The 23,244-nt window shown below is 39.3% G+C and overlaps 1 protein-coding gene and 1 long non-coding RNA gene across 6 annotated transcripts in view; one reads left to right on the top strand and one right to left on the bottom strand.

The window, feature by feature from the left end:
• ARHGAP15 (Rho GTPase activating protein 15) overlaps window positions 1–23,244 on the bottom strand; it is a 331,850-nt gene that overhangs the window by 161,506 nt on the left and 147,100 nt on the right. The window lies entirely within an intron of this gene.
• On the top strand, window positions 2,192–22,435 carry LOC308198125. The gene is made up of 2 exons (XR_013953645.1): window positions 2,192–13,575; window positions 20,941–22,435. It is a non-coding gene; the product is annotated as an uncharacterized lncRNA (long non-coding RNA).

Raw genomic sequence — 23,244 nt, 5'->3', positions numbered from 1 at the left:
CCAGCAGTGCCCTGGCCCACGTGGCTGCGGATGCGGGGCAGAGCATCTCTTCCCACCTGCAGACAAGCGACCGGAGCTACATCTCCCCCACATCCTGCAAGATGCAGGATCTCACCCTGCCCACACTCCAAACCAGCTGGGCACCCAGCAGCAATGAAACCAAAGCTTTTTTTTTTAAAAAAAATATTGTTATTATTTTGTTATTAAGGGTTTCCTGTGCAAACCTGGGTAGCTTTCGGATTGCACGCTCAGGTTTCAGTGCTTTGGGACACAGATTCAGTCCTCCCATTAATCTGCTCATCGGGGCACACTATTTCTCAGCACCGAAACCTGTTCAGGTCTCTCTCAGGGAACGGCTGAGCGCTGCGGTTTCTCTCTGAAGTGAGCGTGAGGAAAAGCAGAGCAGAGCCATTAAGACCTGGCACAGCCTATTTACTTAAATTGAGCAACCTGAAGTGCTACTGTTTCACTGCATCTGCCCGTGTCCAGAGTTTTTAACACACAAAAGAAACTTCCCGCATCTTTCTGAAAACTGAAATACTATGAGGAAAAAAAAAAAGAACAAAAAAAAGACAAAACAGCTTAATGTTTCATTAATTGTCCTATAACCCTCCCGTTATTGAGGAAATGCCTGTAAGGAGGGTTTCCAAAGTCATCAGCATTAAGGAAAATCCCGTCAGCGCAGCTCCAGCGGAGACATCCTGTGAGAGCGCTGCGGAGATTGTGGGAATGGGCTCCCAGCGCTGGCTCGGGAGCCTGCCCGCCTGCCTGCCTGCCTGCAGATGTTCCCAGCCCCATCCAGCCCCGCTCCGGCCCTTCAGGAGCAGACCTCCAGCCTCTCCATTGTTCACCGGGCGCATGGGAGAGCCGGTGACGTGGGAAACTGGAACTCTGCTACCAGTCCTCTGCCGCGATGCTAACCACTGCTCATGTGCTATCCATTCACTTTATCGAAAGAGAAAAAAGAAAAAAAAAAAAAGCCCAAATTCAACTTTAGGTAAGTAGTTAAGCGAGGTGACCTCCAGATCCGTGCCCAGTTCACACCGCGAGTTTTGGGATTCAAACATTATTACCTTATATCACAATTTATTAATGTATACACACAGATGTGAATTAGACTAAACACAGGCAACAATTCAATCTAATGCCTCTACCCCAGTATAAACAAATCATTATTAAAATTATAAAATGGAATAACAGTTTCAAAGTAAAAGCAATATATATAATTAGATTTACTGTATTTTGAAGGCTTAAAAGGGACACAACATAGTTCATTCTTCCGTTCAGCAAATTCAGGCTTTATGAAAATACAAGCATTCAGCACTGCATAAACATTTGTACTGTATGATATGCAAAAGAGATACTCCATTACTAACAAGACCAAAGCAAAATACATGTTGAAAGTTTCTTTGTCTGAATGTGTTATTTTGATAATCATATATTATCAGTGTTTTATGAGCAAATCTGTAAAAACAGATCATAGCACTGAGGGAAGAGAATTCATTTAAAATATACTTTCTGTAAGATATAGTTCAAGTCCTTTTCTTTCTTTCCTCAGACTAATCTTCAGAGTAACTAGACAGTTTCAAGAAGACTGCTACTGCTCTCTACAGTTTAAATGCATCCACTCCTTAATTACAGTCAGTAATTGACTTTGTTCTGCTCCATTCCAGTCATTCACAGGAAAGCAGTTCCAAAGGCTTTGGCTGGTAAATCCCATTTAATGTGCAGGTTTCCTATCCCACTTTTATATATTACCTCCTTAGGATTTCTGATAAATGGTTCTTGGAAGGGATTGCTAAACCATATTTGCACTTTGAACAATCGAATTTTCAACACCCTTGGGAAAAGACATCAGTAAAGAATGCTAGCTTTGAGTAAACCTTGTGATTGAACAATTTATGATCACAGCCCTAAATGATGTATAACTAACAACAAGCATAAATTTTTCAATATTAAGGCGTGCTAACACTCCGTCCCTGTAACAGACACTGCTGAAATAAACAGAGGGACTGGAGAAAAAATGGAAGACAAATAAAATAAAATAAAAAAGAGAAAGAAAATTAAGTGCTCTAGATAGAGCTGCCAGTCTCCATTGTGCCAGGTGCTTCATTTATTTCAATATTTCCTGAAATCCCTCTCACATCATTTTTGCAAGGGCTACAGTCCGGAATTAGCATGACCTTACCAGGCAGAATCGGGATGCCGCTGTCAGCACTAAATACACGAGGAAGGACAACTGGCACCAGCCCTCTTGTTTTCAAAGGGTGTGCCCTTCGACTTGCTTAGAGTGGGGGCAGGACTCCAGGACTCCTTCTTTCTTGCTATAGTACCTTGGAAAATCCCTTCACAGGCTGAATCCTTCCTCCTGAGCAGTTTTACAATGAGCTCTAGTCCTGCTGTTCGGCATTGACCATCTGCGAATATCAGCTCACCGCAGGTAAATGTGTGTTAAATTCAGTGCCCTGCCAAGCTGCCAGCAAAGTGTGGAAAGTAGCAGGCAGGTGTGAAACAATTTTTTGTAATACCCTACTTGTGGCTTACTACGGATTTCTCTTGTCATCTTATACAGCTGCAAATGGCAGGGTGGGCTTGCTTTGCATGTCACCGTAGGTTGTAAGCAACAAGATCCTATGTTTCTAAACAAAACAATGCCTATATAGCTCTGATACTGTATTTTTTTCAATACCATTACAATACATAAATACCCTGGATCCTATCCAGGATCAAAGGTTCCTAAAAATCCTACAAACCCTACATTTTTCCTGTGCTAGGTTGTGCTCTTGGACATGCTACATGCCACGCATGGCTGCGTTTCTCCAGGACTTCCAAACCTTTACAGCTCACTTGGCTCACCTCTTTTTTATGTTTTATCTCAGAGATTCTCCCCTTTCCTAGCACTCCCACACCAGCAGAACACATAAAAGTGTCATGGAATAAGCCCAGGGGCTTTTGTCCATAGTTTTCCTACAAACGTCAGACCAGGGACTATTGCACTGCTGTGATAAAACCATCCTTCACGGCATCCCCCTGGTTCTTTACCACTACACATTTCTACAGACACATTTGTTTCTTACATTTGTTTTAGCTGCAGAACAGGGATGGAGGCAATTTTAGCAATCCTACTGATAGGCACTCTATGGAGATATCGAAAAGGGCGAAAAATTCACACAGCAAAACAAAAATACAAAACCGTATTATTGATTCACTCACTTCAAAGTGTACTTATGCATCTCTGGTGACTGCAACTATTATTTGCAGTGATTAACTATTTTCAGACAATGCCGAGCACAAACTTTAATACAGGAAGTGGAGAACCCTACAGGGAAGGAGAAATGCAGCAAAAACACTTCGGAGTCTCTCCCCTGCAATGAAAGAGCATGGAGTGAGCAGCTTGGGAAGTGTATGGTTCACGTACAGCTCGTGTATGGCTCACATATGGCCACCAAGAAACCACCACGCAGTTCTTATTTCAGCCAAATACTGAAACAAGAGATCACTCAACTCCCTCTGAACGTGGGACATCCTGAAAAAATCACGGATTGTTGAGGTAGGTCTTCGAATAACTCACCCCAACAGTTCGGCAATGGATTATTGGACACTTCTGGACCATGGAAACCCTACAAAAATGCTAAATCCAGTGCAGAATCCAGTGCAGAAAACCTAAATTTTGATGTCACCCGGGAGTTCCACAGCTTGTGATAAACACTACGTGATTTAAACTTGGATTGACAGATACCTCTGCATGCAGAAGCTCAATAAAATGTGTTCCTCTTGTTGCACTGTGCATGGGGATTGCTGCCCTTGATATATGTAGGAAAAAAGGAAATGTGAATCGCTGGAGCATTTCTAGCTCGAAAGCTAACACTCTTCCCCCTTCCCACTGCTCCCTTCATCTCACCTTGCTTCTTGCAAGTTTTTCTTCTGATCATGTTAACCATCCTGATTCCCATAAAAGAGAGGAATCTAGGTTTTTCCTCTACTTTCCTGAGATATTTTTTTCAGGATGGGGTCTGGCCACCCAGTCTACTTAACACAGGGCACGGCACACTCCATCTGCATGCCAGACACTAGGGTTGGTATTAAAAGTAAATTAATTAATTAAAAAAAAAAAAAAAAGAAAGAAATTAAACTGGGAATTTTCACTTTCCTTTTCTAAATGTTCTTTAAAAAAATAATCTTTAGAATATAATATAGCTTGAGAATAAATGCATAAAACATAGAAACTCATGTGTCCACACCCACAGCAGAAATAAAATTAATTAAAGTTGGGAGACACTGTGCTCCTTAGTGGTTTAATTAACTGGACTTGAATTAAACAGGGACAGAGATATGTAAGTTTTTAAAAACATGTCAAAAGTCAAACTGCGTTTCTGGAAGTTGATCTCAAATTCTTTCTCACAGATAATCCAGTCTCTTGGCCATGTTTATGCTGAAAGACGGAGCAGCAGAGACGATAAATAAAATATCTCTCTGTGCTGCACTGTATTGAGCTGAGATTCTAATATTCAAGAAATGCAAATAAAAGAAAACAAAAGGATTGTTATTCAGCTGCATTATATCCATACTGCATCACATATCCGTGATATGATTCAGCTTCTCCAGCGGAGGTAGTCATGTTTATGCTGATAGTTAAGTTACTTAAAGGACTCTAGGATGTTTACAACTACCAAAGAAATTTCATTATCAAGCAGATTGTCTGTCTCACGTTACAGTCTGGCTTTACCAATCTAGCAGTCCTTTGCACGTCGAGCAAAGTTAACATTGAAATGAGGGGGAAATATCAGCTTGGAAGAAAAGGTCTTCAACCAATGTTTCCAAAAAAATGATATTTGTTAAAACATTTTGTGAGAAAGTATCTGCCTTGTGTTCCCAATGTTGCTAGATGTTAAGTAAATATATGCTGATTGCAAAAAAGTTGCTTTGGCAACTCTCTTATTAAAATGCATTTGTAACCCCCATCTGTCATGAAAGTTTTGAAAAGTTTGTTTACTTTGGATAGCCGCCTTATCCAGGGTTACCCCAGCATACAATGATAGCAGTCTTCAGAAGTTGTGTGAGGAACAAGCCACTGGGGATCCATTTTTGTTTTAATTGGCACACACAAACACTTTTCTGGTCTGTCAAAAAGATCAAGCTAATATGCATGGCGGGTGTTATATTCTCAGCTTTTGGGAGTAGTAAAGCTCCCTTTATTTAAGTAATTTAAATGATAGACTGCAAAAACTTTGCAAGTCAGAAAAATGTTTTATACTTTCTTTGGGAATATTTGTTTTAAGCAACAGAAAATGTTCTACATATCTAAAGATGTTGAACCTTATGTTATAATTACCCTGTTTCTTCTGACTCTGTAAAAATTACTGTGAAAACCAAGCATTGCAAAGAGGCAACAAACAGATCCTGTGTTTTCACAACTTCCACACTATTAGCAACTGTAAGACCAATCGCTGCCAGATGTTTACAAGATATGTCTTCAATTGTCTTGCCTTGTGGCGTGACTGATTTGCACGTCCATTCTCTGGAAACCTTCATGGGGTCACAGTCCCAAAGTAACCAGCTTACACAAATAATTTTATTTTTTTTTTAAATGAATTTAATCTAATGTTTGGGGTATATATACTGATGGCTCTGAAGTGGATTCAACAGTCTGAATTCTAGGGACAAACTTCCACAAAATAACATTATTTTTTTTTAATGAAACTGTATTGCACCAGTGATGAGCAAATTTCTTTTTTTCTTTTTTTTTTTTTTTTCCCTGGTGAATTTCTAGGACTGAGCTCTTCAACAGACAATAGCAGTAAAATAATGAACTCTGGGACTGTTAGGAAGAAAAAAAGATCTCTGAGCCTAATGCTTCCCTTCTGCTGTGCAATGAACTCATAGTATATACCAATTCTTATTGAATTGCACTGATATTAGTGAGGAGAGAATCGGGTCTTCTCTCTGCATTATAAGGCAAATCTCTTCCCTTCCTGCATGCCTGTGTAGAATCTCAGAAGCAGAAGAAGTGATTTATACCGTTTGTAAGGAAGACACTCAACAGAAAGGAGGTCATGATTAAAGCTGATTAGGCCCCAACAGACCAAACCTCCTCCTTGGGCTTGAAGAGGAGATTAGACTGGAGAGTCCAAGGAGCCTCCCTAGAGGGGAGAGGTCCAGTGCTCTGCCAGAGGGCACCGGGATGCTTCCACTGCTTTCAAGCAATGGGTGGGCATTCTCCCCTTTTCACCCACCAGTTCAGGTCTTATTTCTTCCTTCCCTTACAAATGTATGAAAATTAAAACGTGTGCTGTTTGATAGAAGGAAAAGGAATGGAAGAGCAAGTGTTTTCTGCTAAGCATCCAAGGAATACACTGAGAAGTATTTATACTGATCTGCTATGCTGGTATTATCCCCTACATGAGATAAAGTCTGACTTCTTGGATTTGCTTCTACAAACCAGAGGTTTACTCCAGAGGAGGGCAAAGGGCAGAAAATGAAAATCTGAGGCAGGCAGAAGACGACCACCTCAGACGCCCGTACCGCCCACTGCTCCAGCCCCACACCGCTGGAGCAAACGGACAGGTGCCCTCCAGGTATTAGGTCAAAGTGAGAGGAGATGGAAGTCACTGCAGACATGGGAAGCAAGAAAGATGTACCCCCAAAACTGGCTTATAGCTGAAAAGCAAGAGAGAATAATTAAGACACAACTCAGTCACGTCTGTGCATAGCAGGAAGTAGGGGAATAGACAATTGTGCATTTAGTCCACAGACGAAGACTAAAGGCACTGCATGAATACCTACTGCAAGCTACTTTTCTCCTTGGGGTAATATTTTACTGTTATTGCCTTTGCAATCTGAAGCCATATATTACCCAGCCACATACAGAGATATTGGCAATGGTTTCCTAGAGAAGTCCCTGTCTTTCTTAGTTTTACCAGCTGGACAAGACCTAGTGATGAATGGTCCTCCTGTCCAATTTTATATGCACGTTATAACACTTTATGATATATGTGAGAGAGACTCAACGTGATAAGTCCCTGTAACAAACAAAAAAATCAAAGGGAGAATGAATGCTCTAGTTTCAGTAAAAGCAAAGATATATATTTAAAATATATATGTGCTATGTGTAAAGATTTCATTTCGTTGACTCTTATTTTAGCAAGAAATTTATTCATCAGTAGCAGAGCATTTTACAGCTACATTATTTGCAGGCAGAAGCCAGCACTGGCTTTGAGTATTTCATTTACTGACACATGTCTCCTATTAATAAGTGCTGAGATTGCACAATAAGAAAAAAGAGATGTTGCTATAAGTATCTTTATACTTACAGTAATGTATTTGGCCATGATTATAAGTGTTTATAAAACATTCAAGAATCGTTCCTTGTCTACTTACACTAATGAGAACACCTGTTAACTTTAGAGCTGCGCAGACTTATTTGCATTGAATTCAGGTTTTTGCATACTGTACATCACTTTTTGAAACAATTAGATGTTTACAGAGAAATATAGCTAAAAGAAGAACAGCAGCTTGAATGCCCTCCAGCCCAAGTCAATGCTAATCCTGGTTTGAGTGAAAAGCAGAAATCTGCTGAATTATAATACTGACACAAATTCAGTTAGCAGTGAACAAAGGTGTACCTGCAAATCCTCTGATAGCAGATGTTACTTGTGGGGATTGATACCTGCTGTTGAATAAAGCATCTCTTAGACATGAAACAGCACTATTGAATGGGATTTTTCATTGTTATATTTACCATGTCCTTTTCATTCGGATTTCTTTTATTTATAATTTTTTTTTTCTGACTCAGAGCCTTTCTATATACTGAGCATGGAGAACATGCGGTCATTTTCCAAAATTAGCTGTTTACGTTATTTTATTAACTTGCCAAAAGCCAGTAAGACAACACAAGAATCCTCCTACTGCTAGAGATCCAAAACACCATCTCTGCCGTAGAGGGTTTTGTGGCCTGGGGCAAGGAGGCAGGAGGTCCTTTTCTATAAAAACAGGTCTACTGAACGGTAAGTGTAATATCCTGCTGCTACACGGCCATGCCAGCTACTGTTTAATAACAATGTAAAACATCAAAGTTGGTCCACGATCTGAACATACACTCTGCCAGCTGTGTCAAGTTCCTAAGTGTTGTAGGGAGGAAAATATAATGGTTATCATCTCTCCTTGCATGCAGGGAGCGAACAATGCACAGCATCTTTGGGTTTCCTCCATCCGTTTTTATTTGTACATAAATATTAGGAAAAGCTAAGCGTGACTAAAAATGGTTTCAATAAGGCTATTATATCCATCTAAGAAAAACTGACTACAGCAACTGAAAAGATTTACACTACAAAAAATATTTAGCGTTTTAATAGAAAGGATGATGTATGGACAATATTTGCACATATATCAACAGCAAATATTGCCCATACATTTTTATCACCTAGCTGAGCTCTGTAGTTTCTAAGGATTCAAAAAATGGTTAAAAATTTTCACAGGCAATACCATACATGCAGTACTCAGCTAGGTATTGAAGAATATGGATTCTTCACAACCAGTTCCTAAAAGGCTTATAGACTATGAACCCTTACAGTTTTTGTTTTTTTAATTTTATTTTTATTTGAAGGTCATGTTATTTTATATAAGTGGCATCACAGACTAGATAGTATGGAGACTGTTTCATTCAAAGAATAATATCTTCTTTTTTTTTTTTTTTTTTGTAATAAGAAATTCCTGCAATCCAAAAAATGAATTTTGCATATCTCCATATTCCCATGATAGTTGCAAACCAGTTTTCTACTGTTGGAGGATCCTGGATTTTTTTCTTCAGATATTCTGGAGCTTCACTGACAGCACTGAAAATGCATTGGCCTTTAAATTTATATGCTCTTCTAAGTAGTAGAGTAGTAATGACAGAAGGTTACTCAAAATGTTATTTAAAAATATCACATAACCAAAATTATCTTTTCACAATAGGCGTCTAAGGGGAGCTTTTCTAGGAAAAGAGAATATAGCTCAGAACTTGGTGAATTTTGTACAGTAACTGAATTTATCCATCTAGCAGTAATTGGGTGAAAAACTACTGAAATACTTGACTATGTAGTTCACAAACAAGCCAATGCACAGCAATCAATTATGCAATGTATTGGTTTTTAATAAATACATGTAGAATTAGAAAAATATTATTAGAAACATGCACCTTCTGTCTAGGTCTTTGAGTTAACAGTATGGACCAGGATATACCAAGTGCCAAACGTTAAAAGATACAGACTTTATTATAAAAATATGTATAATTTTTACAAGTATCTGAAATTTCTGAATAACATAGGCTTTTCTCATGTGTTAGAGCATGGTGTACACTTTGACATCTGTCATTCAAGCCTCTGGCCATCACACTGGAGGGATGCATCCCACTGGAGGGATGCACCACAATGTGATGTGGCAAGCAGAAAAATTGAAAAACTCAATTTTTCCAAAATACAAATCACATCTTCTAGTTTTAAATAGAGAGAATGATTGCAAAATATTTGGCCATCAAGACTGTAAAGATTGAGGTTGGATAATCAATAACGTTTGTGGTTGAATTACCCACTGATAATAAGTAATTTCCTGCTATTCGTGAGGGGAATTGGGAAGTGGTTTTGGGAATTTGGCAGACTCAGTCCTTCTTTTCTAAATATGCTGTGTCTGAAAGCCTGGTATGCTTCCCTGTCACAAGCTTTGGGATGATGCAGTATAGCCAAATGCAGGTTTGGGGTGACAGCTCTTTCAGGACCTTAGGAATCTAAATATAAGAGAAGCTAAAAATATACAAAATTATCAGGCACAGAAATGGTTGGGTATTTGGGTTTTGAGTCCTCCACACCATAATCATGAGACCATATTTATCTGGAGTCCTGCAACACTGTGATTGTTGCTCCGCTTCTTGTCACTAATAAATGTACAGTACACATGACAGAGAAATAAATAGTGTTTTAAAACGCATTATGGCCCCCTTGTCCAAAGATGTCATCACTGAATATTAATCCAAGCCCTGTGCATGTGCCAGGAGACTCGTGCTTATCCAGCAACATGAACTGCAGATACAGGAGGGCTATGACCAGAGCACCTCCACACAGACCCCTGCCCTTCCCACCACCTTGGTACAGACACCAGATGCACTATCACTCTCATCCAACCAAATGGCAATTAAAAAGTGACATCCAGTCAGTAAGTTATATTTTAATCTGTCAGGCAAAAGGGAAAGTCTTAGGGAAACTGGAACTTTGGATTTTAGTTCCTGAAAGTGTTATGTTACCTTTTATTACAATCCCACCCTTATCCTAATCCTTACACCGCTCCCCTGCCACTGAAGTAATTCAGAATGTTATCAGATTCTTGAGAGTGACAAACGAAACCGAGAAGTTACTTCCCAGTGGTTTGGGGCACTTGCTCATTAGACCTGAGCTAGAAGAGCTGACTCTCTGTTACTTGTGCCTGTGAGCGGAGATGTATAAGTGAGTTTGAACTATAAACAGAACCAATTACATTAACACTTCCAAACACTTTCAGAATAAGACTGAAAGCTTTTGTTTGTTTTGCAAAACTATGATCCGCTATGCTAATAAGTCTAAAATTTGATTAAAAGAAAAACATTCAAAGCCAAACCTGGCAGTACAGCTTCTTATGTGCTTTGCTTTCATCTGCTGGAACGCGGTAGCCCTGATTCAGCAAGGTACTTCATTAAGCACCATGCAACTTCCAGAACACGAGCACTCGCACTGTTTTCAGTCACAAGACTGAAATGAGCAAATCAGTCAGAGCAAAAATAGCAGAAAAGTTATATTTATTCACGGAGTGAATATTTTAGGGAACAAAAGCTATGTTAGTGACAGTCAGTAAGAGCTGCATGTAAATTAACAGCAGAACCACAAGCAACAAAGTTAGCTATCACGTATAAACCCCACTGCAAAAGGAAGCCAAATCTTCTAGCCCTCCTGAGTGAAGAGAACGGATTATTAAGGAATTAGAGAAAGCAAAACAAACAAAGAACCACCACCACCAACACGAATCCCACCTGATGGGGAACTGATGTACTTTCACTATAAGCGAACCCAAAGTGGTAATTTTATCTCCTTGAAGAACACAGTGTCAGAAAAAGAATATGATATGTATTTATCTTTGGTTATAATAGTCAAGACACTGCCAGATCAGCTTGAAAAACTGAGAGAAAAATCATAACTACCTAAGAAATTATACGTAGTCTTCACCTAAACTCTGAGTCTTCAGTTGCCAACCTCCCTCACAGCTCACCCATCTCCTTCTGAGAACAGATGAACTGATTCCCTGTCACAGCCAAGCTTATAATATCTAAGATTAACTAGAAGTCAGTCATTTAGAAGATGACCTTAGAAAGAATTAAGCCATAAATTAGATACTGTCAGAACTTGAGAATTAAAAGACCAAAAAAAATAAATTGCTGAGAGTTTGAGGTGTTTAGAAATTCAATTATACCATTTCATCTCTTACTTGACTGCAAACACACACAGAGTGGAACGCTGTGTTGAAATGCACAGAAATACACCATATCCAAACAAAGTAGTGAGAAATGTTAAAATAGGTGAATATTTATCAAAGCTCTCACTTAACAAAGAAAGAGCTCTGATAGCTCTGCACTCCTTGGGAAAGCTGCCTTTATCGAGGGACAGAATGGGATCCCAGCTTCACGCTCATATCTGAATGATAACTCATTCCCATTTTTCACTCCTTTTGCTCGATGACAGGTCATTCACCTCACTACTGTCATGCATTACAAAAATTAGCAACCAGGAAAATGAATCTAGATCATTTCCTACGTTTGAACTTGCTCATTTGCCTACATGCTCGGTTTCCTCCTAGAAACCCGTTCGCTGCATCACAGGACCAACTTTCACAGCCGACACAGAGCAAGAGAGACGGAGAACCTTGTGAATTTTCCCAATGTATCAGACTTACAGAAACACCTGTGCTAAATAACTTCGTGCTGAGCTACTGTGAAAAGCTGCGGCGTTAAATAGCAATCACAGTTTATTATTTTTCACTGCATTGGTTACTCTTCTGCTAGAGTCCTCCGAGCTGTCATACAGAGTATGAATGGTACCCATTTTAATCCTAATGCCTTTCTCTTTATTTACACTGCTAAAGTCACAAATTTCTTTATTTATCTTGAAGTATCATTATATCAATATAATGGGAGTTGAGCGGTGCCCGCTAAAGTTGAAAAAGGATCTGTTTACAAATGCCTTTCATTTCTGAATTGAAACCATTCCTCCATTGACCACGGAAGGAAGACGAGACAGGTTGAGGTAAATCCTCTAACCCATTTGATTTGATACAGGTTTGAAAGTGTTATTTCTCTTCTTTAAAAAGATCCCAAATACAGTGTGTAACGACAAAAGTACAGCAAAATTAAATAAATTTAGGAAGTCACTGCGGATCCTTCTCTTATTTAGGACTACAGCCCCTATGTGAGTAAAAGCTCCACTTTCTATTTTACAATGAAACAATGCCCTTAAATCTACACAAACACTCCAAAAACACATTTGCATGTACGCAGAGCTAGTTACAGGCTTTAAGCCTGCTAATTATTAGATGGGAAACTTGTTCAAAGAAATTAGTGACTCTGCTAGTGAAGATCAGAGAGGCAGCAAAGCTACTATGAGCAGGTAGGAAAGTTGCAATTAGGTTTTTCTGAGGATTATCTCACTTTGCCCATCCTGGAGAAATACAGAGCCAAAAAATACTGGGAGTATTAAATACTGAGTCTGGGAGCAGGAAAATGTCAAGTACCTGCACATACCCTCAAGCCTGGGGGACAAAAAAGTAAAAGCACACGCCAGCACTCACCACTACATCACCACTATTAAAAAGATCTCCCCTTTTCCACCCATAACCCCTTTACATGTGCTCCCTGCCTACAAAAAAACACCCTGTAGCTCTAAGAAGGGCAGTGCTGTTGCAAGAGCAGCCCAGTAAAGTGGAAACGGAGCTCTTGCTAATAATGATTCATCTCCAGAGATGTATGCATCAGTCAGATTGGAGGCTGGAGATATGTTTAGATACTACACTCAAGTTAGAGTGAACTTAAAAACGCATTTGCTTAGCCAAACCTTTCGAAACTGGGGAGAGGGAGAAAAAAAAAAGGGGGGGGGGGGCGGGGAGAAAAAGTTTTTGGAAATTTACCACTCTTTGTCTGAATCAAAATTTTAATCAATTCCTGATTTTCACTAGGCTCCAGTCAGGAGAGCGCAGCTCATGGTATTTAAATTAAGCTCCCACAACATTTTGTGGCAACACGATATTTTATGGCAGTGAGTGCAAAACACACCAGCGGCACCACTGTAAACTTTGAAACATTTTGAAGAATATCAAGCACCAACTGCGCTGCCAATAGAGTTTTAAGTACAAAACGTAGAGAGCTAAAATTATGCAAGCAACCGTTTCTCACACAAGTAGTCCCAGCAATTTCAGACAAGGGCGATACCCGTGATGAAGACTTGCAGAACGGGATAATCGAAAAAAAGTATATAAAAAAGTATTTTCCAGTGCAAAGAAGGTAGCGGCATCCGGACTCGTGTTTAGGTAGGTTTGTCTGTGCTCTTATGCTTCTCATTTGCTACCTATGTGAAGCATGCTTCAAATCTATAATTTATATATGGATGAAGTGAGAATTTCAGTGTTTTTCTTTCACTATAAAGCCTATTGTGAATAGCCCCAGGACAACTCCCCCAGCCAGGTAATTTGAACAGCAGAAAAGATAGGCAGATACGTTATTTTCAACAAGGTCCCAAGGTGGCTTTCAATTAAGAAAAACAATTGACTGATGTTTCTCTGTTTGCTGCCAGGAAGCTCTGTGTAGTATTTCTAGAGCTTTTCCTCCACACTACCCAACATGTGGGCTCCGTGTCAAGCTGTGAGTTTGTAAATCTTTTTCAGCACTTATCAGAGCTCAACATGAATTATGGTATTGCCAAATCTGCTTTATGCAGTTTTTTTTTTTTTTTTTTTTTTTAACACTAGAAGAAAATGTATGATTTTATGGTCAAAAAGAAATGTCTACATACTTTTGATGGGAAAACACAGGTAATTTGATTGAACCCCAGAAAAAAATGATTTCCTCCTAATCCTGCATCTTTACCGCCTTCAAACTTTGGAATCTTCTGAGCAAGCTGTTGAGCTCTCCGTGGTGTGCATGGTTTCTTTCTGTACCTTTATTACTAAGACTTTATTAACTCACATTTCATTAACTTTAATGCATGCTGGAAAACCACATCTACTTTTGGGGACGATTTGTCTTAAAATGTGTGCTAATATTTAGTAAAATATCTTCCTTTTTGTCGTGGAGTACTTAGAAAGGAACATAAATCAGCCCTTTTGTTGAGGGCTAATAAACTTTGCGCGTGTGTATATGTGTGTGTGTGATTTAGTACCATTATAATAATATTATATGGCAGGCAAAAATATAATGAAAATGATAATTTGCCAAAAAGATTTAAAAAACACTGAGGTGTTACCTATCAAAAGTTCTCCTTCTGTCTATGATACAGCACAGATTGCAATCGTGACAGTAAATCTGGTGCTATTGTTAATGCCATGGCACTTTGGTTTTTGGCTTGCTTCAGTCCAATCTGTGACATGCTTGTGAATATCTTTCTTCTGTTCTGTCTGTATGGCATATGGATTTCTGGGATACAACGTCAGACCTATCCACATAACAAGTGTTCAGAGCACCTTATCATTTTAAAAAGCCAATTACTCAAAAAGACAAATGTGAAATGTTTCACATTTAATGATGAGCAAATCTGCAAAACAAATGCAATTTTGCTTCATTTGAAAAAGTTTAGTTTAACTGTAAATATTGCAATGGAGTCCCTAGCAATACACACCATGGGTAGGGACGGGCTCATTTTATGCATATTGTACATCATCACTGTCACTTAAATCTGCAAGATTTTCCATGCTAAGTTGTTTTAAATAAATAGAAAGAAATGAGATACAAAAGACTGAAATATATGCTTCTGAATAGACTGTAAAAATGTCACTGCTAACACTGAGCATTGGACACTTAAAAAAAAAATATTTTGAAAGTCTCACCCAAAAAAACGAAAACTGCATATGTCTACAGAGGTAAAGGTCAGTAATGAAACAATTAACAGCAAAAATACCAATCCATTTTTTAGAAATATTTGTCAATACATAAAGAATGTTTTGTACTGCACATAAGTGCTCAATTAATCCTGGATTAGTGGCCGTATGTCATATTCCCAGACTGAAATGATGTCAGCTGAAGAACTTAAATACACCCAGGTTCAAAGCAAGATTTTGTAAGGACTTCAGGAGAGCAGAAACTGCCACTTTCTGGTGCAGTACTAATAGAGCTCATGATTCAACGAGAGCCGTAAGAATACGTATAATATATATGCTCTGCCACTGAGGTCAAAATACAGCACCGTAGATTTATGCCCACACGTATGCAAAATACATATACCAGCCACTGCCAAAGACAATTTAATGATTGTCAGTTATCTAAATCGTAGGTGCTGAGCACCACAGAAGAAATTAAAGTGGTTATTGTTAGTGTGGTAGCACGTTGGGCTAAAAGACTGGGAGAACTGCCGTAGCAATGGATATACTTGACAGCAAGGCAAATGGATTTATGTGCAATATTTAAAATATATGGGAAACATGTAAACATATTTTAATATTGAAGATTTTTGTGACTAATTTGATTTTTAAAACCCTCTCACTAAACTGAGAACACTGGTAACAAAATACTATATAACATGGGAAACTGAATGCAGCTGGCACTGGTAATTTTAGAAGAAACTAATCTTGATATTTATAACATCATGTAGCAAGCGGAACAGCTTTACCAGGCTGGGAATGTTGAAATACAAAAAAGTTCACCTTTCAGCTATTGTGCTTCAGTTCTCCTGCACTAGAAAAATCAGAAATCAGCCGTTGCAAGGAAAATATGAAGAAAGTTTATTATGCTATATAGCCATTGAGATACCTTGCTTAAACTGGCTGTACATGTATTGTATTTTATATTAAATTTTTGTAATCCAGCTCAGGGATTTAATACATACAGCTGAAAAATCAGTTCATAAATTATATTTAGCAAGACAGAAAATATGCTGAGCTATAACATTAGATAAGAACCTTATTTTAAATACATTCCTTTTATTTATTTTATTTTGTTTTTATTTCCAAGCGCTTTCAATTTAGGGTTTGATGTTTTTTACCTGTGGAATGTCGGTTATAATGAACCAATAACTGATGCATAAAAAAGAAGGTATTTTACCCTTAATCCTGGAAACAGCTGTAACAATAATTCCCCAAATATTTTTTGCTCTTGCTGCACAATAATAAGCATAAGTGTACATATAAACCCAAAAGAGAATGCAGTTTAGCTCACAATTTCATTATGGTATTTAATTTCCACAATTTGGGATTGTAAGGGTAAAATAAACATTCATAGAGCATAACAGACCAAACGATTTCATAAATCAAGCCACATAATGTGTGTGACTCCACGTGATTTACATCAGAGGTTAATTTTCACCAGTATCTTTAATGTTCAGGAGTAATGAAGACAGAGGAACATATGATTTCAAAATGCACAACTTTAATAAATGCGGAGATTTTAATTTGCAGGGGACTGTGCAAACATGTAGCCTGGATTTATACTACGTGTTTTTGTTGTTTTGCTTCTCCCTTGCACACCCACTCGCCAACTTCAGCACTGCGTTTCAGATTTGAATGAAGTGAAAAGCTCAATGGGTAATTGTCAAAGTAATTTCATTTCTCCCACTTTCTCACAAGAACCAAATAAAGCCACAAGAGTCTCCCGCTCCTCACAGACACCCGTAAATCGGCAACAGCCACCTGAAGCTACCAAAGGGCACAGCTGAATCTCTCAGATTAGACCTGCTTTTCGAATTGCACAAATACACCACAGAAGCAAGCACGTTTTCTCTCGAGTTTCAGGTTCAGATGTCCAAATTGCCCACGACCTAGCTCACGCAAAAAATCTGTTTACACACACGATCTTTCCTAGTATTACGAAAAGAAATGTCAGCAATAATCAAGTGCGGGTGCTGAATTGAATTCCCAAATAGCTATCGCTAACAAACCGCTCTGTGCAAAAGTGCCAGTGTTACATTTCCAGACTGGGGCTGGTGCGGCAGAACGAGGAGCTCAGACAGAAGGAAACAGCTATCCACTACAGTACTTTCACCCTGTTAATCTTGCATGTGCTTTGCCCTGGATTTCTTGCTATTTTATTTTTAACCTCCGCTACCTTGTGGGAAGTGGGCTGTACAGGGGGTGCTCGCAAGCAGAGCTCTGATTTTACAGATGGACGTAAAGCGCTGTTAAATGAGAGCTTTAGGAAGGACTTTTTCAATTTACTTTGAGCTTAATCTGAAGTGGTTTAATCACAGCTTGTACACATCTTCTTAAAAATTGTTCGGAGGGGGAAGAAGTAATAATCATGCAGGAAATCATCACGACAGATGCTGGTTCCCGTGATCCCATTTACACTTTTAACATTATTAATGAAAACCTATCTGGGCAATACCTGTGTCAGTAAGGTGTCAGGTGGTCATTTGGCAAGACACAATAGGAAGGGATCAGATCAGCATTTCAAAAATGGCTCACTTTTCTTTTTCCTTTTTTTTGTGTGTAGAGGTTTTTTTTTCTTTTCTTCCTTTTTTTTTTTTTTTTTTTTTTTGCACCTGTTATTCTAAAATTTCTTTCAGTTACATTTCAAAACACTACAGTTGGGATCTCCTTGCCAACCTGAGATGGCATAAGCCTGGGTAACAGAACAAAATGTGAGAAGGTCCTTCTGTCTTTAACGCCTGTTCACCAATGAATCAGCCTCCAATTAATCTGTTTCTTCAGTAGGAGTTTAATAAAAGTCAAGCACACACATGTTCAGTCTTGTTTAGTATTAAAGCTGTGTTAACATTATCTGCCTAGCCAGGTCAAAAATCTTATATAATTAAATGCCAGAAACCATTTCAGAATGTTAAGGGCTTTACAATTTTCTGTAAGTAATTGATTATGCAAGGCAGGGTAGTTTAAATTTAAAACAGGATAGTGATGAGTGTGATGTCACTTTTCATTACATATTTCAGAAAAGTTTGTTTCATGGCCAAACTACACATAAAACCTAACTTATTAGATTTGCTATTTTGCATTTTTATGAACCGGGAAAAAAAAATAAAAAAAATCAGCAACCCAGATTTCCTTTCTGCATCATGAAATATAAACTGAGTAGGTTGCGCACATCCCAAATATCCACACTGTCAGTCAGGCTATCTGCTAGCAGCGCAGAGTTTTCATTCGGAAAAGCAAGGTATTGTAATACCAGGATTGCAGTATGTTACTGCCTGGGGGAAGCGAGAAGGGAGTGGAACCAGGGGCAACACGAAGAGTTAAATAATGGCAGGTTTGGAGTCTGAATGGTACAAAGAGCTCAGTCTAGGCAGTCAGCAGGTTTTCCTTGGAAATACATGAGGAAAGTCCGATCTGCAAATAAATACAAGCTCTGTATACCGATTAAAGTTCAGCTGCTCACAGTCCGACATAGGTATGGTTTCAGATTGACAAAAAAACAGTTGAGAGTGAAATAAAAGAAGGAAAATGTTATTGTAAAAGTACTCATCCCAAAGTAAGAAGTTTTTCGAAAAGGGAGGATCACATCTAAAACTCTGTCCATACAAACAACTACTCATCGCGTTCCACTATTTCCAGAGAAAGTCAGAAGCAATTTAATCCCTGCTACTGCCACGTGCTCCACAGAGGATGGGGCTTCGGGCACTGTGCTGCATCCCCAGTCCCTCCCAGGCATCCCCTGCTGCCGAGAGGACAGAGTGGTAAGAGCTCCTCTCCTCCCCACTTCTGCTCAAAAGGCTCCCTTTATCTCATCCCACAGCTGAAAACCAGACCTACTGCAGACCTTCCATACAGAGCTGCTCTCCGACCACCCACGACAAATCAAGCAGCGACACATTCCAGTGACATAACACACTTTATAACATACCTGACCATGTATAACAACACAGAGCCCCAGCACACAGGTTTCTTAGCCTGTGCTGATAATGACATCCAAAGGAGGAATTAGAGAGGTCTCAGAAAGAAAAATTAAAAGAAGGTCCTGGATCAAGATGCCATCACTCCAAGTTACAAAGAGGGAAAAGAAAAGTTAAGCGTATATGTTTAAACACAAGACTAGCTAATAACATTAAAGTTAAGCATTAAATTATAAAGAATAGTAAAAATGTAGAAAAAAAAAAGAATCTGAGGTACATGAGAGAAGGGGACTGAAAAAAAAGCCATTAAAAATAGAGCTACAGAAAGCTAGGGATGCTTATAGCAATGGAGGACAGCCAGCTTTGGATAAACAAAGACAATTATGGAAGTGGCACAGTAAAAATAGGTCAGTTATACAGATAAGTAGAAATTAATATGATGGAAATGATTTAACAAGCCAATGTACTGTACTCCATATAGTGCCGTGAACATTAAGCTGGTGAACGGGTGCTAATGCGGTAGAAGCAAAGTAATGTATAAAAAGGCAAATCAATACAGCAAGCACAGAGCAGCGTGTGAGCAGAAATAAAGACAACAGAAAACAATAGTGCTTTTAGTACAGTTACCCTATAAAATAAAATTGACCAATATACAGGTAAAGGAACAAACAGTGGAAGTCACAGCAGACTGAAATACAGGCAGGTATCAGTTTAATGAAAATATATAACTCGGTTCACTCTGTCAATAGGGTTGGACTGCCTAAGTAATCCACAGGACTGAAAAATAGAGTACAGCACCAATAAAGCAAACAATAACGTAAAAATGTCAGACAAGTATAAAAACAAAGGGAAGCAGCCCTGCAATCTCTTTTAGCCTGGCAAGCTTACACTCAGCAACTCTAAAACATACAAGTTTCTGTTACTTTTTATTAAAAGCATGATTAGACTAATAATTTTCAGTTCCCATGACATGGACATCTGGTAGCCGTGGCTAATAGAAAAAAAGGCAGATGTCAAAGAACTTTAATTATGACCTCAAATGACTCTTAATATTCTGCTATTTGGTTTGTACAAACAGAAAATGAAGTACGGCAGTTTTGAAACTTGAGCAAATGAGATCGTTGGACACGCTGCTTTTAGGCTTTGTTTGCATATGCATGTAAACCCTGTTCTTATTTCCTTATACTGGCCACTGGTAAAACCTTTTCTTTGAAATTTCCAGATTAAAAGCATCCTGCAATTTTCTCTATTCCAAAATTTTTCTGTATTCTTTTAGTTGAATGCAATTAACCTTTTTGGTTTTTTTTAGTTTGTTTTTAAAGTAATTAAATTTAAAAGGAAAAGTCTGTAAATAAATGACTTGTTTTTAACTAGAGCTCGTTAAAAAATAAAATAACCATTATAACAAAAATACATTAACTGGATGTTGTGTCTGCTGCCTGCTTGACACAAGGACATCTGGAGATCTGGGCAGTGCATTTGCTGTGATGGTATGTGAACTTTACTTTAGGATTAGAGCAAAAATGGCAGCCTCATAAATGTCTACACCATCCTTCAGAGAATAGCAGGCAACCTCCAGAACTACAGTAATGAAAAGTTGCTGTTTTAAAGCAAATTTTAAGGAGACGGAAAGAAACTCTGGCTCTTGTGGTCTTCAGGTCTGAATTTCAGTCTGAATGCATTTTTATTACTATTATTATTATTATTATTATTACAATTATTATTTGAAGCCCTGTTAAAACTTTAGCAAATCCTTTTCGCATCTGTGCAAGGGTGGGTATGACTGTTATCCATCTATCACCCACTGGGGTGCTGCAGGTTTCTCCCCTCCAATGCCTCACTCATTTTCTTGAATGGCTGAATTAAACAAGGCAGTGACATTAAGTTATCCTTTTTCTCACCGGAGGGAGGATGAACGCTATCAGTGCGATGCAAGTCTTTGATTCGAGGGACCCCAGATGCTACAGGGCGACCAGTTCCCCCGTGGAGCGGCGATACCCAGCGCGCTCCCCATCAGCAAGCAGCGACCGAGGAGCGAGCTCTGAATTAAATGAGCTGACCCAACCGCGGTGAGCAGCGGGGTGAGATATAAATAAAGCACGGGGTGCCTCAGGCCTGAGCTCCGACGGCGGCTCCGCAGCTCTGGAGATCTTTGCACCGGCTCTTCCAGGATCTCGGTTAACAGCCACTGCTTCCTAAATTATGTCCTGACAAGTCCCCGTCACCAGCGTTAAAATATATAGATATATATTAAGGATTGTGCCTTCGCTGTGGGAGGCTGTGGGACGGCTGTGCATGGAGCACCGCTGAAGCACAGCGTTCCTATTTATTCATAAAAGGAGCAACGTGATTAATACTCCTGTAAATGAGGACTTTAATGAGGAGAACATGCTGGCAAAAAGAAAAGTCTCGGACCCCGTATTAAAAAGATATATATCTCAAAAAAAAAAATCGCTTAATACCGTTTTCGTGAAGTTTCTGAAAATATTTTTGGACAGACGGACTCAGCCGGGCATGGGGCGGAGGGCAAGGCCCAGCAGCTTCTGGGGACAGACCCGGCCTGATCCAGGCACCATGGCCTTGGTGTCAGCCCCAAAATGAACACAGACGCCTGGGGATGTATAGTGCTGGGGGAAATGAGATCTTCTTGTGACAGCATAAGCACCTCTCTGCTGTCATACCTCACAAAAGTATCACAAGGGTACAAATCAACAAGGGTAACATATTTCACTACAGTTAATTATCCCGATTTATCCCAAGAAACTAGGTTTTAGGCTGTAATCTGTGAGGAAATCTGCTGTTCTAGTCCTAAATCCTTCCCTCAGCCTGGTGATTATCAACCACATTTTTGTACAGGAGGGAATTAATGCCACGTACCGCCTAAGCAGCTTTCAAGTCAAAAGGCCCAGACCTGTGATGACTTCGGGGCGGCGCGGCGATGGCGGGTTTGGGTGCCCCCGTCTGCCCCATGGTGAGCCCGTGTGTTACCTCCTGGCAGGGCACCCGGGGGACCCCTGCACCCTCACCAACCTCCCAGGGGGAGAGAGCCGGCCTGACAATGCGACCTGGTTCTCCCATCCAGCAGCGATCAATACGGCTTTAGAGTTTGACAACGAGCAGCCTTTTCAGAAAAATAATCGCGTTTGCTGTGCACAAAACGGAGGTAATTTTGCCTGAGAGGGCACGTGCGGCGATTCTAGCAACATTTACATTTAATTTGATTATTAAACACGGTAATTCGGGTGTTGCATATACGTGTGCGTGTGTATACTTTGTACAAGGCCGTTCGGAAAAACCCAAACAAGGCTTTTGTTGGAACTGGGAAAGCGAACTGGGAGGCGGGAGGGGAAAAAAAAAAAAAAAAAAAAAACTATCCGGAGCCATGCATTTATTCAAAAGCATTTCAATCTGTGTGCACATCTTCATCACTTCAGTGATAATTAAATCTGGGAATCACAGGTGATGTCCTCACACAGTCTCTGCGCCGGGCTCCCACCGGGCCAATGAAGCGGGGCTCCCTGCGAGGCCTGTTAGCACAGATCAGGTGGTAATGTGGAGGGACAGATGAGCGGGAGCTGACAGATGGCAGGATGACCTGGAAAACCTGCCCCCTTTTCTGGGATCAGGCAGCAGCTGACAGGTATTATTTCATAAAATAACGTCTAAAAGGAATCGCCAGGGTCTTCGCATTAATCTGAGGCTGCAACCAGCCATGTAACGTTTATGTCAGAACAAATCTGTCTCTATGCAGGAGAAGGAAAGTGGTTTTTGATGAAGTTGTTCATAAATTTTAATATAATATGCCTGATGGTGTCAGATATAGTCTCATATCTCTTTTATATTTAAAAGCTCTAGTGAAACATAGAAATATTCAATCTCCAACAAGCTACTTTTAAATAACTAAAAAGTTAACCAAGGATACCTTACTGCTTTTCCCCATTTTCAATAAAGAATTTGCATGCGTTATCTCCATGTTTTTAAATGAAAACATCTCAGTTGCATGAAATCTTTTTTGTAATTGGTACTAAACAAAGACACCCCTAACGCTTCTGCAAAGTTGTTTTATAAAAACAAATGAATAACTGACACGGGGACATAAAAGAAGCAGCCTTACACCAAGCTGCTTATCAGCCACAACTTAATTAAAAACACCTTAAAAATCAATAGATTTTTTATTTTTTCTCCTAAAATCTTGGGCTATGTCTGCTTT

This window comes from Anser brachyrhynchus (genome assembly GCF_964034855.1).
Source record: "Anser brachyrhynchus genome assembly, chromosome: 7".
Taxonomy (NCBI): Eukaryota; Metazoa; Chordata; class Aves; order Anseriformes; family Anatidae; genus Anser; species Anser brachyrhynchus.
This window is presented reverse-complemented; position numbering and strand designations above follow the sequence as displayed.